The sequence below is a fragment of the Nicotiana sylvestris genome, chromosome 7, assembly GCF_000393655.2.
Source record: "Nicotiana sylvestris chromosome 7, ASM39365v2, whole genome shotgun sequence".
Lineage (NCBI taxonomy): Eukaryota > Viridiplantae > Streptophyta > Magnoliopsida > Solanales > Solanaceae > Nicotiana > Nicotiana sylvestris.
Window position 1 is genome coordinate 153,078,402 of NC_091063.1, and position 9,376 is coordinate 153,087,777.

Genomic DNA, 9,376 nt, shown 5'->3' on the forward strand with positions numbered 1-9,376 from the left:
ATATAAACATGAATAACGTATGCGAGGGAAACATGTCTAAAAGACAAATGTACATATACGTACGAAATACGTGGGGCGAGCCGACAAGGCTGTCATAGACAACTACATATCCAAAACTGGAAACCGGTAAGGCCACATACTATCCAACTATATATACTGTCTACAGACCTCTAATTGAAATACAACTGTACAAAGATGGGACTGAGCCACGTCATACCTATATATATATATATATATATCTATATATATATATACACACACACACAATCATATCGTACCAAAATCAAAAGCAGCTCCGGATCAAGTAGAGCACGCCAACTCTCGCTAACCAAGGTTCCTAAGAAGGGGGACCGTCAGCTTGCCTACCCGCACCTGCGGGCATGAAACGCATGCCCCAAAAAATAGCAGTACGAATAATGTACTGAGTATGTAAGGCATGCAAATCAGTACATAAAAGACATAGATAAAATATGGAATAAAGAAATCCACCTGAAAGTCTGAATAACTTTGTAAATTATGCAACATTTATAGTGTCATGCATGTGCATATAAATATCGTGACATGCATAGGTATAGGTGTACATAACATCATCAAGTCTCTGAGGGCATCCCATCGTAAAGTCTCGGCCACTGTGGGCAACATCATCAACATATACCAACTGATCAGGTGGTAGTGCGTATATAACTCCGTAATATTTTTCCCTTATCCCATATAAATATAATATATATATATATATACACGTATATAACGCCACCTGGTCATGGGTCAATGTATATGTATAAATGCATGAAATGCATAAGAAATACGTTAATAAGATTTTTCTCGGAATGCCATAAAACTCAATATGCCTTTCGAATAAACTTTATTAAATACGTATTTTTCTGAGACCCGTGAACAAAGGATAGAATAGTAAGACTTATGGGAGAATAAGAGTATACACATCTCTAGCATTTCTACGAATAGAGTAATTTATGAAAATTGTGCATTTGCTCGTTTCGTTTGTGTCGTGCAGATCATACCAAAAAGAAAGAAGGGATGACCTTAACATACCTGGAGTAGGGAAAAATCCGTATGATGTTCTTGGAAAAGGTTGCATCGTACTCCTTTAGAACCACAAAATTTTACGTTGCTAACAATTCTCGTTGGATTTCCTTTAGTTGCAATAATTCAAGATTTTGTTGAAAATCATAAGAATGACTAATATTCTATATTTCTTCTTAACTATCAACTTATGGCTAATGTTTCTAATTGTAAGAATACTAATGTCTTTGGTTGTAGGAACTTTGTAGGAAAATTCATTGCTATGGTACCAACCTCATATCTAATTGTAGTCTTGAAAACGTTAGAAAAATAAAGTAGTGAACCATTTGATTAAAATATTGAATTTTTTAGAAATGAAGTAGTGTATATATAACACATTAGTTGCCACCTAAGATTATATGACTACTTAGTCATATGTAGCAATAGTGGGTTACTGCCACGTTTTGGGGGTGGGGGTGGGGGTTGGTCTTATCTGATAATTTATTACTTAATTGGGTAATGTTCTGTTATCCCTTAACTAACCAATTACTCGCATAATTAAGAATTGTCTCAATTTACTTAAAATTCTACTTAGTTTTAATATACTTTATACATCATACTATCATGGTCATATGGTACCTTGCATGGTACTAGTCCATAATTATCGAGTATTATCGCTCGACCTGTATTTTATCCCAAATCGGCCACCTTCAACAAAACTCGTTTTCTTTAATTCGTGTACCATTTATCCTTCGTGACACTTACTTATCGCTCGTTATAAATAGCATAAATACGTTAACCTCAAGATAATCTCATCTCCGAGTCTACGTCGATTAACTGAAGACAAAACTTTGACGTACAGAAACATGAGATGTAACACCGGGGCACAAACATTTGTAAATAAGGTATACACTGGAAAATCGGAAACGGGCAATCCACTAAAACCTAGCAAGACGCCTGGCTAGGTAACAAGGAAACGTTAAGAACCCTAATCCAAGGGCCCTTAATGAGTCATGAACAACATCAACCGTTAGCAGATATTATTAAAAATAACACTTATAACCTTAATAATCTATCATTCCAGCTCCAACCGAGGTTAAGAACAAAATCACTACCACCTACATCAAGCAAATCCAACCTATTGAAGACAAATATAGCTGGGACAAAAGTACCAATGAGACCTTTACTATCAAATCAGCTTATGAAATGCTCAAGGGGGGAGATGAGGGAGACATAAAAGATTACAAATGGCTATAGAAGATTAAAACCCTCAATAAAATAAAATTCTTCTTATGGACGGCTATCCATAATAGACTCCCCACATTACAAATGCTATTCAACAGGAATATTAGTAACTCTCCAACCTGCAACATTTGTAGCACTACAAATGAAAATACAATGCATATGTTCTTTAGGTGTAAGTACTCCAAAACAATCTGGGATCAAGTTGGTTTCAAGCTTTCCCCCCATAACCGCCAGACCAATACACCTTGCACAGCTGGTTAAAAGCCCAAAGTAGCTCTAATACCAGGTTCAATGAATATCTCGACTGGTCTGATGTCCTCCCCTTTATCCTCTGGCACATTTGGCTGCATAGAAATGAGACGATATTCAACAATAATAGTAAGCCTCTACTCCTAAAAACATAGTAAACAAAGCCATGGAATACAATCTCCTGGCCACAAACCAAAAAAGACCTTCTATAACTAGAGACATCATTCTCATTAAATGAAAATCGACGGAACCAAACACCTATAAACTTAACATGGATGGCTCATGTTTTGGAAATCCAGGTAAAGGCGGCATAGGAGGAATCATCAGAAGGGGCAATAGAGAATGGGTTTTTGGGTACAACATGAGTATTTCACATGCAACTAATATTTATATGGAAACACTAACACTACTGCATTGTCTGAAATTAGCCATAGAGAACAACTACCTCCCCCTCACTATTGAAACGGATTGTAAGGAACTCATTAATTTAATTGATAATAAAAATTATTCCTATAACCTAATTGATGACTGCATATGCCTATTGAGTAAAGCAGGGGATCCGCCACTCCAGCACGTCTGCAGAGAGGCTAATCAGGCGGCTGATTCAATGAAGAAGAATGGAAGCAACTTATCAATCCTTGGAAGCTTAAGGACTTATCTAATTCCTCCTATTTTTGTTATTTCTATTTTGGAAAGGGACAAGTTAGGAACTACGTGTCCTAGAACAGTTCCCATATGTAATGAATTATGTAATAACTCTTAGTATATGTTTTTAATATATGTCTACATTACAAAAAAAAAAGGATAGTAGGAAATACCATGTACCAATAAAAAAGGATAGTCTAACTCATTATATTTGAGTAAACTAACTCTTAGTCTTATCTAATATTTGCAACCATAAGTATCATTTGTCGATAATTTATAAAAACTTGAAATTATATTAATAATTAGTGTTTACGCATTATTATTAATGCTATCTGGTTTAATAATAAAGCATAAACTAATCTATATCTATATTATATTAAAAGCACGAAGGCCCTTAGCGAAATATCGTTCGTCTTTTTTGCCCTTTAAAAATAGAGTTCATACCGGATATAATAGTCACTTTAATTATTTTTATAATAATTAGAAATAGACTTTATTATTTTCTTACTATTTTAGCAATAGTCAATTAATTACTTTCCTAATATACAAGACGTTAAAATTAACTAAAAAATTAGTTATTAAAAATTTTCCTATTTGAACATCCTAGGAAATCCTAACATTAAGGACTAAAATCAACTAAATATCTAGAAATTTATTTGACGTCAACTACAAGAAGAATAAGACAATTAAATCCAATTGAATTCAGTTCCAAATTACAATTGTGATACATCTTCCTATCAAATTTAAAAGACGAAATTCACGTGATTATTGAATTGTTAATTAGGAAATAGACATAAAGCAAACAGAGGTTAACACTATAAGTACGTTACCCAAAAAAGAACTATATATAAGATTACATTATAATAATTTAAAAATATAATTAATAAAAAGAATTTAAATTTAATATATAGATAAGTGTGCATATACAATATTATTTCAGATTTATAACATTTGATGATATCATATTTTTAATAGAAAAATTTGTAATAGCTTTAAATAAATTTGATCATCACTAGAACCTAGATGATTACAATACACCGGAGAGGAACTCAAAAAGATTTTGGTGATTTTTTAATTTTGCTATAAATTGGTGAAGTGTTATAAATAGAATTATATTTATGGTGAATGTTTATATTTAGAGAGATTCTAGGGTTCATTACTTGGTGGCAAAGTCACCCCCTCCCTATAAATAGAGGATTTTATTCCATTGTAATTCATCCCAAAATTCAATAAGAATTTCCTCTCTCCCTTTCTCTGCAATATTGTTCTTCTTCTTTTATTGTTTTATAACACGTTATCAGCACGAGACTCTAATCAATTGAGTAGAAGCTTTGGGATTGAACATAATGATTGTCAATTGTTCCATGAATTTCCTTCATGATTAAATTCTGGATTTAAGGTAAGTATTTTACTTTTCTCTTTCAAATTCTTGACATTCTATAATTTTATTTTAAATACAAGCAAAGACGATAAATTTTGATTGCAACTCTAATGGAGTTTGAAAGAAATTATAACCACCCAAAGTAGTAAAATTTTTATGCCTTGCCATGATTAAATTCATGTATGATTGTGGGCAAAGAATTGAAAAGGTGGCATTCATGCAATTTAAATAAATTAATCAAATATGTGAATAATATAGTAAAGAATTTGGGAACTTTTTGAGGTAAATATTTTTCTTCGTTGAATTAGTTAAATAATATTATCATGTTCAGGGACTTGATTTTTTTCTACTAATTTCTTTTATAACTCAAAATATTCTTTAATAATCATTATGTGATTTAAAAAAAGTTTATATACATTAAAAAAATTACACGCGCAACGCGCGTACACTAAGACTAGTTAATAAAAAATAGACAAATAAAAAAATTCAAGGAAACTGAAGTACAGAAAGATTGTCAGAAAGTCTAAAGTAATAATTGATATGTAAAACCAATCATCCCCAAAGAACGACCATGGAGAATCAACAATATAAGGATTTAAGAAGAAATAATTACCTTCAGGAATCAAATTTGAAAATAATATTGAATTTCAATTTCACAATAATATTTATCAACTCACACTATGTGAAAATCATCTAAAAATAAGTTTACCAAGTATTTATAGTTATTACATAAAGCTAAGAAAAGAGAATCCTATTCCAATTGAGAAAGGTAAATAATTAAAATAATGTGAAGAAACCTCCGATTCAACAAAAGAAACATGGAAATTAAAACGTACCGACAAAAGGAAATAAGAAGTTCCTTCTAAAAAAAAAATACTAAACCAACAATACAAAAGGCCCTATTTTTAAAAGAAAACAATAAATAGAGCTGAGGCAGGGGCGTACGTAGCCCTATAATATTGGGTTCAATTGAACCATAACTTTTGATATGGAGTATAAATTTATATGTAAAAAATTACTAAAATCGCAATAAATTATAACTATAAACCCATAACTTTAAAGATATAATGAGTTCAGTCGTAAGAAATTTAGACGTTTAACTCATAGAATTTAAATTATGGATCCGCTATGAGCAGAGATGCTCTATTCTTCCACTATGTCTTCGTGCTAGCCGGACTATTCTGTACCATATCAATGGTACCGTAGTGGTTTTTGCTAATCGTGGTTGTTTCTCGAGCACAATGTGTGTAGTCGTCACATTTAACGACAGGATAATTCGTAGTGCCTCCTCTATACTTTCAAAAGTGAAGGGTTGCTATTTACTATCCTTATGTACAAATGATTTGCTCATAATTTTTTCTTTGTTTTTGTGTTTTTAAGAATTTCTTCAATTTTAATATTTTCAGTAATGCCTTTTCCCCCACCGCGCTTTAAAAGTTATGTGTTCTTTAGCTTCTTCTACTAATCTGTGGAAAAAATGCAGTAATCATTCACGACTTACTCTAGCTGATTATCGTGTAGATACCATTGCCCCATATAATAATTTTTCAGGCTATAGCTTTATCTTTCAATTACATATCACGTGCTTTTCCTCGACAGCAGCTTGAGTTAGGGGTGTACGAAGAAAATCGACAAACTGCACCAAATCGATAATTCGAATTAAACCGGTGAAAAAATTTCCGATTGTGGTTGGATTTGATTTGGTTTGGTATTGGAGAAAAAATGACCATAATTGGTTTGGTTTGGTTTTAACTAAAAAAAGTCAAACCGAGACCAAACCTACCCGATAGTACATTTATACAACAACAACAATGACAACGACCCAGTATAATACCACAAGTGGGGTCTGGGCGATAGTACATTTATACAATTTCTAAAAATATTTTATACATATAAATAATTATTATAATGTAAATTATAAATATTTCTTAAAAAATTTCACAGTTTAATTTCAAGTTTGAACTTAACATTCTTGAATGATAAATAAATTTTATAGCTCATAAATGTAGTAACTCAAACAAAGTTCAAATCAATACTAGTATTAACAAAGAAATTCAATCAACACTAGAAGTGATGATAGTGTTGGATATCTATTTTTCAGTTTTACATTGGTTTATAACGAAAATGCATAACTTAGTTTATCTTTTTCTTTAGTGCTTAGTTATATAATTAATAGTACTTATTAGCTATACTTATTTTAGCATGACCTATATATAGTATTTTTAGATTAAGTTAATTTTCATTATGGCTTTTTAATTAGCAATATTTTATTTATGTAATTTTATTATCTTTGTTATTGAATATTTTAGCATAATGCTATAACTTATCCCATATTAATATACTAGTCTTAGGGTACTGTCACGACCCGAATTTTTTACCCTCAGGAGTCGTGATGGCGCCTACTAATGTAAGCTAAACTAGCCAATCCTTTAAACTAATTACTCCATTATCCAATTAATTCTTTTTAACAAATATAAAGCGATAACATATAAACAACGAATATTTAATTAAGCGGAAGAAAAATAATAAAATATCTATTTCGGTAGCTATTACAACTACTTAAGCCTTAATCACCCAAAACTTTGTGTCACAGTGTCACAGACGATCTAAGAATGCTAAATACAAGGTCCGAGAATAAAAGACACATTGTTTCTGAAGCAAAAAGATGAAACGTGAATTAAAAGATAGAGGAGACGTCAGGGTCTGCGGACGCCTGCAGGTCTACCTTGGATCTCCGCGTGGACTGAAGGTAGCCTCCAACTACGGTCCAAGAGCTGCTCCGGGATCTGCACATAGTGCATAGTGTAGTATCAGCACAACCAGCCCCATGTGCTGGTAAGTGTCTAGCCTAACCTCGGCAAAGTAGTGACGAGGCTAGGACCGGACCACCAAATAAACATGTGCAGTTATATAATATACAACAAAAAGTAAAGTAGGAATAAACAAGTAAAGCTGGGAGGGGGAAAACATGCTTCGGGGAATAACCGGTAAAAACAGAATATCAAGAGGATTATAAAAGAATCAAAATCCAACCACTAACAAGAATAAGGAAAACAAAGGCAGATTTCACTTTCTTTTCACATCTGGTTACAAGCATGCAACTCGATCCCATTTTCTGTATCTCGTGGCAGGCATGCCACCCGCTCCCATTTCATGTATCTCGTGGCAGACGTGCCACCCGCTCCCATTTCATTTATCTCGTGGTAGGCGTACCACCCGCTCCCATTTCATTATATCTTGTGGTAGGCGTACCACCAGCTCCTAGTTACAAGCCATCAATAATCACAGGGAATCCCGGCAAGGGAACAAGAGCAATATAACAACTTCCTGGCAAGGGAACAATGATATTTCAACAACATCCCGGCAAGGGAACAATAATATCAAACAAACTTCCCGGCAAGGGAATAATACTATCAAAACAAACATCCCGACAATGGATCATTAATATCAAACAAACATCCCAGCAAGAGAACAATGGTGATAATAATATATGAAGCACAATAAACCACAACAGAGTCATAACAATTATAATACAAGACTCACAGGCATGCTTGACACTAACGTATAGATACTCGTCACCATGCCTATACGTCGTACTCCACAATTAACATGTAGCAAATAAGACACAACTCCTAATCCCTCAAGCTAAGGTTAGACCAAACACTTACTTTGATTCCACGAACACAATTCACGATTCAACTATAGCTTTACCCCTTGATTCCACCACCAATTCGCTCGTATCTAGTCACAAGTTACTTAATTACATCAATAAACGCTAAATGAATCAACCCCAATGCATGAAAATGAGTTTTCTAAAGTTTTACCCAAAAAGTAAAAAATTCCCCTGGGCCTACATGGTCAAAACCCGAGGTTCGAACCAAAATCGGATTATCCATTCCCCCACGAATCCAAATATATAATTTGTTTTGAAATCGGACCTCAAATCGAGGTCTAAATCCCCAATTTTTGAAAAACCTATGTTCTACCCAAAACACCCAATTTTCCCCATGAAAATCATTGATTTTAAGTTGAAATCATGTTAAAATATGTTAATGATTGAAGAAAATGAGTTAAAAACGACTTACAATTGATTTGGAGAAAAAGAAGCCTTTGAAAAATCGCTCTAATGTGTTTATGTTTTGAGAGGATATGAAAAATGGGTTTCACATCGTCTAAGTATAAAGGTTGCAGGTCTCAGATATGGGAATTGCGAACAGGGGTTCGCAATTGCGAACCCCGACCTCTGCTGGCTTGGGAATTGCGAAGGGAAGTTGGGAAATGTGAACTGGGAATTGCGAAGGGAGGTTGGGAAATGCGAACTGGGAATTGCGAAGGGAGGTTGGGAAATGCGAACTGGGAATTACGAAGGGAGGTTGGGAAATGCGAAGCCTGCAGACCAGCAATTCCTTAAGTCCAAAATTTCACCCCGCAGCCTATCCAAAACTCACCCGAGCCCTTGGGGCTCCAAACCAAACATCCACACCACCCTAAAAACATCATACGGACTCGCTCGTGCATTCAAATCACTAAAATAATATCAACAACTATGAATTAAACCTCAAAATTAATGAAATTTTCCCAAAACTTCTTTAAACGTCAAATTTTGCATTTAAGGTCTGAATCACGTCAAATGGATTCCGTTTCTTATGAAACTTCACAGAATTATCTTAAATCATATATAAGACATGTACCGGGCTCAGGAACCAAAATACCGGCCCAATACCATCGAGTTTTAATCAAAATTCATTTCCAAACCTTATAAACAATTTCAGAAAATAATTTTCTTCAAAAATTCATTTCTCGGGCTAGGGACCTCGGAATTCGATTCCGGGCATA